Source organism: Pseudorasbora parva, chromosome 19 (genome assembly GCF_024679245.1).
Source record: "Pseudorasbora parva isolate DD20220531a chromosome 19, ASM2467924v1, whole genome shotgun sequence".
NCBI lineage: Eukaryota > Metazoa > Chordata > Actinopteri > Cypriniformes > Gobionidae > Pseudorasbora > Pseudorasbora parva.
Window position 1 is genome coordinate 13,325,479 of NC_090190.1, and position 9,276 is coordinate 13,334,754.

The 9,276-nt window shown below is 34.6% G+C and overlaps 2 long non-coding RNA genes across 2 annotated transcripts; one reads left to right on the forward strand and one right to left on the reverse strand.

Moving 5' to 3' along the window:
• Positions 1–1,586: 1,586 nt before the first annotated feature.
• Positions 1,587–4,986, forward strand: LOC137048421 (uncharacterized). The gene is made up of 6 exons (XR_010899400.1): positions 1,587–2,183; positions 2,669–2,761; positions 3,371–3,513; positions 3,696–3,817; positions 4,331–4,444; positions 4,885–4,986. It is a non-coding gene; the product is annotated as an uncharacterized lncRNA (long non-coding RNA).
• Positions 4,987–7,048: 2,062 nt separating this feature from the next.
• LOC137048400 (uncharacterized) lies at positions 7,049–8,991 on the reverse strand. Its single transcript, XR_010899397.1, has 3 exons — positions 8,932–8,991; positions 8,352–8,444; positions 7,049–7,817 (listed from the first exon to the last, which is right to left on the reverse strand). It is a non-coding gene; the product is annotated as an uncharacterized lncRNA (long non-coding RNA).
• Positions 8,992–9,276: the final 285 nt, after the last annotated feature.

Below are 9,276 nucleotides of genomic sequence, written 5' to 3' on the forward strand. Positions count from 1 at the left end.
ATTTTCATTTTTGGGTAAACTATCCCTTTAAATTACCTAATTGAACCTAATCTGTGATCCCTGTCTGTGAAACCGGGCACAAAATCTAATATCTGAGAAATGACCTTCTTCAAATAATGTCAGTACTGAAAGTATTGATACTTTTATCTGCACTTACATTCTGTATGGCTTATTCTTTGACATCATTTTGGATACATATCCAGGTGATCAACGCACAAGCTTTCCCACTGGCCCTGGACCAGCAGGACATTCTCAATTATGTTGAGCCCTGTAAGTTAAGAACTGCATGTATCCACTTACAATGTTAATGTGTTACAACCTGACATTGAGCTGATGTTTGAGCTGATGTTTGAGCTGAATTATTTCGTTCAGAGGCCAGATTGCTCTGCCATTGTGTATGCAGTGTTGATAAGGGTCCAGCGCTTTGAAGAGAGCATCTCTGTCTACAGGTCACACTGGGTCATCTGGACCATCCTCGCTCAACGCTGCTCTTTGTGAGGGCCTGCTAATCTTGATTTTGAGCAGACTGCAGACCAGGATGTGGAGCTTCTCTGTTAACACCCGCTGCATTCCATAGGCCATTGGTGAAAGGCCGTTCCTCTGCTGGAATGGAGGTTATTATCCAGTCAGCTGTAAAAAGGGGCACATGAGATTAACCAGGAGATCAATGTGGGAAATAAAGTTTACAAATATTGTTGGCTTCTTCTATGATAAATGGCTTGTGATCTTCCTCATTTAGATAAAAGTTAATGATTAAAAAGGGTGACTATAACAGAATATTCTTTTTTTTAATCTATTTTTATCAGTGCAACAATACATTACATGCATATAAAAAAAATTCTAGGCTTTTGAAGCGTCATTAATGTGTTTAAAGATTCAATTGTGAAGCTCTGGGCACCATTTTATGATGTTAATAATCATATCCATGACCTTTGCCTATTACCAGTGTAAGATTTATGTATGCAGAATCTGGGATGTTAATGAAAGTTATTCTGACCTTTGTGGTCTTGTGGCTTTTCTGCTGGCAGTTTGATTAATTGTGTCAGGTCACATGAGGATGTCTGCTATCTATTTGTAAATGCACAGTGTTCTGTATGATCAAACGAAGATGGCATCAAATCAATGATGTGATCATTCTTTTTGGCTGCTGCACTGATTTCCAGGAATGCTGAGGAGGTGACCAGGAGGAAGAGATTCCTATCATATACAGACGCACCAGGGGATGTCATTTAACCCAATCATGATCTCAGATTCCTTCCTGTCCTTTTTTTTATTTTATTCACGGCCCTTATCATACACAAACATATACATTTGTGTGCTTTCAACAACGACAAAAAAGTTATTATTCATTTAGGTTCAAATTGTTTTTGTTGTGAGGTTATTATTATTTTTTGTAAAATATTGATAGTAGCTGCAAAATGACCAAATAAACTCAGTAAAAAAAACAGTAAACATAAATTACATTAAACTGACTTAAATTATTAAAAAAACAACACAGTCTCACCCCTACTCGTCAAATGTTGCCGAACGGTCAAGGGACCCTGTCGTCAGCTGTTGACGCACAGGGTACCCCTAAATCGCCATTTTTCGACGTACTGGGTAATCCACTGATTTCAATGAGAAACCTAGGACGTCATAAACAGACGTGTTGGGCATGTGCATGTTATCGTCATGATGGAATTTATTGGGTTATAATTTTTCCATTATGACATGTTGGAGTGTGATTCTCAATTTAATCAGCCAGCACAATTGTATTTACATTTATTTACGCTATGATACACGTTTGAAACAGTAGTCAAACCCCACCCCGCCCTAAACCTACCCATTTGCGTATTATATGATATAAAACACAGGCTGTAACAGACAACAGGCACACTTTATTGAAAAAGTCCAACTATTCCGAGGCCAAACGATTGAATTGTGCGAAGAAAAGACCCAAAAGCAATCACCGTCTCTATCCGCGGCGCGCGGCGCGCGGCCCGCGCCCGTGCGTCACACTGAAGACGCCACAGGTAGACCCCTCGGCGTCACGCGATGGACGAACTGGGAACCCAATTGCTTTCAGTGGGAAACCTTTGGCGTCAACATTAGACGGCAATTCTATCGGTATGAAATCGCGCTGAAGAAGTCTCATTCAGAACACATCGCGATGTTTGGCATCAGATCACGTGTGCCACATGTTGGTGAGTAGTCATACATATTATGTCCTAATATTTGATATAAAGTATTTTCTGCTTGTCGTTATTGATCATGTTCAGTCACTGCATTGTATCTGTCATCATCTCCACTGAGGCTTTGCATTTCTTTGCTTTCTAAATAAACACACCTTGATAATAGGGTAATTTAACACTGTCACGTGACGTGCTATAGACCTTTAAACAGTTGTTAATATTTAATAATAATTACTATTGTAGTTCCAACGTGGCATTTGTAGTAGAAGCACAATAAAAAAAAAAAAAACAACACTTGCCATGCGTTTACCACAGTATTGGTAGTTTTAATGTGATATTTGTTGTAAATAAACAGTAGCCACAACAATTACCATGCTTTAAATGCATTTTAATGTAAAATCCAAATATTGTTATTTAAATAGTATACTTTATAATGCTATATATTATATATTATGACTTTTTTCTCTCTTTCTTTTTTTTTTTTTTTACCTGAAAAGACCAAAAGAGCCTCTCGGACTCAGTCAACCCATTCTTGTTTGTGGAGAAGTAACGGAGAAAACCGAAAGCTGCAACAGCAAATATTTGTAATGGTATGTATGAGTTGGTTTGAACCCTTTATCAAACATTTTATTTAGCATTTGTTGTTACTTATTCTTACAAATCCTATAGCTCAATCAGTAAGAACATATTCCCAAAGTCTTAATAATTCACAAGATTTAACAAGTTGTCAAATTCGTATGATTCTCGTACATATAGCTCTGAAAAAAATTAAGAGACCACTTAACATGGATTTCTAAATGTTAAGTGGTCTCTTGATTTTTTTTTCCAGAGCTGTATTTGTATATGAAGAGTTCAGATGCAAAAGCCTCAAAAAGCCACTTCGGTCACATGACATCAGATATTCGATTATTTTTTCTTAATCAGATCAGTTGCAATGTTTATAACGTCCCGTTTGCATGTAAATAATTTATGTGATCACAAAATCAAGTGAGTTATCTACATTTTCAAACAAATTCATATGATATAGCTTGCTATTATATACTTTTAATAATGGGAATGCACACATATCTGTGAACTTACTAAATAAATGTATTTAACATTTAATTATGCAACGTTTTTTTACAGCAAGAAACAGTTATGTATGAACTCACAACTTGCATGCAATGTAATACAATTTCCTCTTTCTTTCTGTCTTGCAGGATTACTTGCAGATTACTTTTATTTATTTATTTTTGTTTAAAAGATCTCTACAATATCAAACTCAACAGCTCTTTTAAGAGTCAACCCTCACAAGAGCTTCTAGTGATTCTCAGCGAATCTTGCCGTAATCAGCCCTTCACAGGTAAAGTTGAATATTATCAGTATCAGTATATATACTAAAGTATATACAGTTTTTAGTATATATAATCATCAAATGCTCACCTTAATCTTATGGTAAATTAACTTTATTGTAACTGTCTTAATTTATATGTTTTAAAAACAATAGTATTTGCACAGAGTAAGTGAGACTTTCTTGTTTTACAGAAGAGAAGAAAGACCAGACCTTATATCGAAGCAAGCTAAGAAAATAAGTCATTTGTTTAGGGTGAGGAAGGAAGATGGACATCTTGTGCCCGAAGAAGACAGAAAAGTGCGCAAGTCCATTGGTATGTCTTGTATTGAAGCAATGCTGTAATATGTAGTACAAAATTTGATGTTGATCTCTCAAAGGACTATTCATTTCAACAGTGATCATTCTTTCTACTCTGATAAAATACGTACCATTATTCATGTCTAAATCTTTTAATAACTCCTAAAATAAGCAAATGAGTTTCTGTATCTTGGATTTATTTAAAATGGTAAATATTTGTTTTCCCTTTTTGATACAATTATTATTACACTTTTGGCCTTCAGTTCTTAAAAACTGCACTGTCTGTTTGTCTTAGATAAAAGCAGACAAGTGTGGGAAAAAGCATTTAGTTGTTATAAACTCCATGTATTTCTCCATTGTTTTGTAGACCATGGATGGTTCTGGGTAGCTTTAGAAGATAATGAGTTGGGACATATTAGGAATCAAATAGTAAATGTTCTTTGAATTATGTGTAATATCTGGTTAGTTCTTTGGCTTGAAACAAGGCCTTATACTCCACAGACTAAACACATTGCATTTGTGTTTTAAGATGGATAGCAAGAGAAGGCACAAATTCTACAGGAAAAAGATGTGCTGCCAAGGAGGAATACAAGAGGCAAAAACTCTGAGAACTATACATGGCCATGGGTGCTTCATAAGCATGGTAAGTCTGGTGCCTGGGTACCTATTTCTTAATTCTGTCAATGAAAGTTGTATTGCAGTATTTGAACAATTTTATATTGTAAAGGCTATCACAAGTGATGCTCTTGAAACAAGTAACTAAAGAAATCTAGCATCACTGACAAAGGCTCAGAAGAGACCATGCCTTTCTAAAAGATCTTTTAAAAGATCTACTGTTTAAAAGGTTGCTGTTGACATGGGTAAATTAGTTTTTGTTCAGTACTTGGCTAATATTATGGGCTTAAATATTATACATAATGCTTCAATGTGTATATTATTTTATGTACTGACTGCTGCTTTGTAAATTTAAATCAGGAATTGGCATTTCTGCCCATTTTGAGGTGGAGAGTTTACTGAAGAACATAGGTTAACCTGACTGTACATTAAACTTAATCTGAATTGTGTTTGTTGTTTTACTTTTAGACCAGGACTGGAGAACGCCGGATTATACGACTTCTTCCTCTGGTTGAAATAAGGCTACACAACATCAGTGATCACATCATCTGTACATTGATTATACTGTAGCGTACAAGTGGGCGAACTGTTTAGAAGAAGAAGAACATGATAGAGGGAAAAGACAGAAACCAGTCTAGTTGTAATAATGAATCATTATTTTCCAACACTATATCGAATCTGTTTTCTGTATCATAGTTGACTGGATGGGATTATGTGGCACTCATTTGTGTGGCTTCAGCAGCTGTGAATGGATTAATATGATGTTAATGTGTTTTTTAAAACCCATTTTTATTTATCTTGAATCTTATTTGACTTTATTCTACTTTATTAACTGTATACTGTATCCTCCAATAAAGTGTTGAGTGATAAAGTATGGTGAGTATTGTGTATGGTGTTTGGTACAGTAAATACACATTCAACCAGTTTATTTAGGTTATCTTATTAATTACCAAGAATATTTTACTTGAGAAGTAAACATTTTTTATCTGGTTATATTATATTTGGTACAATGCTCCAAAAAGTTGTATATACTTGCATGCTGTGACAAGTATGTCAGTTTTCAGTGAAATAAAGGGAAGGATTACAAACACTTCAAGCTTAACTGAAGATGATCCATGTTGATCATTCTGGTACATCTACTACTGCAATAAGAATTAAAGCATGCACATTTTCGATGCCAGGTACGTGAAGAGGGTGTAGATGAAATTGTGACAATGTCTCTTGTTATTTTACTTAATGGTGCATTGTCCTATATTTAATAGTAATAATGAAGTGTAAATAATATAAATAGTTTTTGTTTACTCTGGAAAGTGGATAATGGCAAGTTGTTGCAGGTTCATCCATTATATTTATTAGTGTTTATCCATAAAAGAAAAGAAAACTTAATAATTATTATTTTAAAACATTTCTTTCAAATATTTCTGTATTTCATCAGATGGTCTTACAATATCAAAACCTGTACACAAGCATGACGTTAGAATAGAAAAGACAAAATACTCTGATATTTAAATGTGACTCAAAGTTTGTTGTACGTGATGAGGAGAATAGATCTGTGTATGTTGTACTGCCCTTACACCTCCAGGGACCCAGAAGTGGCCCCTGGAAGAGCAAAAAAAAAGCATATTTCAAATGGCTTTAACTCAAAGTCTGGTTAGCGTATCACAGAGAAAATTGGCAGGACAACTGCATATGCAATGTTTACTAAATAATGTTGGCCACAGTTTTCAGACATATATGGAAAGCTGCCATAAAGGTTTATTTAAAAGTGCTCACAGTAAAATATACAATTTCAGCTTGGCCCTCATATATGTCATAAAGGTTTACACAATGAACATATTTTAATATCCAGTTGTCCATTAAATATGTAATTTACTTAACATTTATTGTTTCATTATGAAACCTTTTAAACTACATTACCCATATATCTGTCATTGTATCAATGCAATGGGAAACATGGCGCTGTAGTTCATAGAAGTGTGCTGAAATGCTTAGGGTTAGGGTTGGGTTCTCAGTAAAGGAGTCATTTCTCACAACATAGCGACACTTTGTAGTTAGCTTAACGTATAACTGACGTAATAATAACACCAAAACATACTTTGTAAAATGAAACGCCGTTTTATATGGTTAAAACAGATAGTCCAATCACAGCGCGTTCTGCGATAAAGTCACAGCCAATGACAACCCATCTGAACAGAGGCGTCACACTTCCTTGTCCATTTATGGTAAATTATATCACATCTCATCCGGTTCAACTGAAGGGGTAGATTCCTTAAATATTTAATATTTAGGCTGCTAAATATTTATTTATTCTAATTAAATAATAAAACTCACATTTTAAAACGAAAGTCTTCTTTGTGTGGTTAAACTGATGCATAATAAATATATTTGAAAGAGAAACCTTTTTCTATGCAATGGTCTACAAGCATAAACTTCTTTAAGCCATCCTTTACAATCTGAACTCTTGGAATTAAAACAAATATAACAAAAGCACAATGAATGCACACAATTTTGTAAGCATATTCCAATATTTAATGTCAAACAGTTTAAATACAAATGTAGTGCCCATATATATATATATATAGGCAAAAAAAGAACATTTTACATTCTAAACTTTAATACTATATATTTGCGATTATTGTTCACTTTTATTGTAACTAAATTAAATGCCAATTAAAATAGTTGATGATTATTGTAAATGTTAACCATTTTCAGTAAGAAAATACTTCTATAAAGTACATTCATGTTACAGTTACATTAACAAGGTAGTGATATAATGATAGTGAAATAATGATAGAGGTAGTTATGGTGGACATGTACTTTAGTGACCATTGTAATAAAAGTTTTAATGAATAATTATTGATTTCAAAAGGTATTAACTCTCACTATCTTCATTTGTTCAAACAAACAACAAATGCAGAAATATACATTGGACTATGGCATCATGAAGTCAATGCATGACTAGAACTAGTGGATGGCAATAGATATGTCCTTCACTAAAACTCCTGATGATAAAGGCATAGGCAGACATCAAGAACAGTTTATGAATATTGGTTCTGCATATATCAAAGAGATCATAAGACTCTACAGACTCCACGTGAAGACTTTGAGACACTGTGACAGAGCAAAGGGTGCACTTCACTGGACATGTCCCATGTATGCCCAAACAACAACACCCAAAAACACTTATGAAGTGGACACCACCAGGAGGACGCACGAGACAGGGAAAACCAAGGAAGATATGAGACAGATGTTTCACGAAGACCTCAATGCCGGTGTTCCATGAGAAGATGTGAAAACGTGGCCACAGATCGAATATGTTGGAGGACACATGTTGCCCAATGTGCCCAGGACAGGACATGATGATGATGTTGTCAGTTTATACATAACTGTAGGATTTATTTCTGTAAAAAACGTTGCATAATTAAATGTTAAATACATTTATTTAGTAAGTTCACAGATATGTGTGCATTCCCATTATTAAAAGTATATAATAGCAAGCTATATCATATGAATTTGTTTGAAAATGTAGATAACTCACTTGATTTTGTGATCACATAAATTATTTACATGCAAACGGGACGTTATAAACATTGCAACTGATCTGATTAAGAAAAAATAATCGAATATCTGATGTCATGTGACCGAAGTGGCTTTTTGAGGCTTTTGCATCTGAACTCATCATATACAAATACAGCTCTGAAAAAAAAAAATAAGAGACCACTTAACATTTAGAAATCCATGTTAAGTGGTCTCTTAATTTTTTTCAGAGCTATATGTACGAGAATCATACGAATTTGACAACTTGTTAAATCTTGTGAATTATTAAGACTTTGGGAATATGTTCTTACTGATTGAGCTATAGGATTTGTAAGAATAAGTAACAACAAATGCTAAATAAAATGTTTGATAAAGGGTTCAAACCAACACATACATACCATTACAAATATTTGCTGTTGCAGCTTTCGGTTTTCTCCGTTACTTCTCCACAAACAAGAATGGGTTGACTGAGTCCGAGAGGCTCTTTTGGTCTTTTCAGGTAAAAAAAAAAAAAAATAGAAAGAGAGAAAAAAGTCATAATATATAATATATAGCATTATAAAGTATACTATTTAAATAACAATATTTGGATTTTACATTAAAATGCATTTAAAGCATGGTAATTGTTGTGGCTACTGTTTATTTACAACAAATATCACATTAAAACTACCAATACTGTGGTAAACGCATGGCAAGTGTTGTTTTATTTTATTTTATTGTGCTTCTACTACAAATGCCACGTTGGAACTACAATAGTAATTATTATTAAATATTAACAACTGTTTAAAGGGCTATAGCACGTCACGTGACAGTGTTAAATTACCCTATTATCAAGGTGTGTTTATTTAGAAAGGAAAGAAATGCAAAGCCTCAGTGGAGATGATGACAGATACAATGCAGTGACTGAACATGATCGATAACGACAAGCAGAAAATACTTTATATCAAATATTAGGACATAATATGTATGACTACTCACCAACATGTGGCACACGTGATCTGATGCCAAACATCGCGATGTGTTCTGAATGAGACTTCTTCAGCGCGATTCCATACCGATAGAATTGCCGTCTAATGTTGACGCCAAAGGTTTCCCACTGAAAGCAATTGGGTTCCCAGTTCGTCCATCGCGTGACGCCGAGGGGTCTACCTGTGGCGTCTTCAGTGTGACGCACGGGCGCGGGCCGCGCGCCGCGGATAGAGACGGTGATTGCTTTTGGGATCTTTTCTTCGCACAATTCAATCGTTTGGCCTCGGAATAGTTGGACTTTTTCAATAAAGTGTGCCTGTTGTCTGTTACAGCCTGTGTTTTATATCATATAAT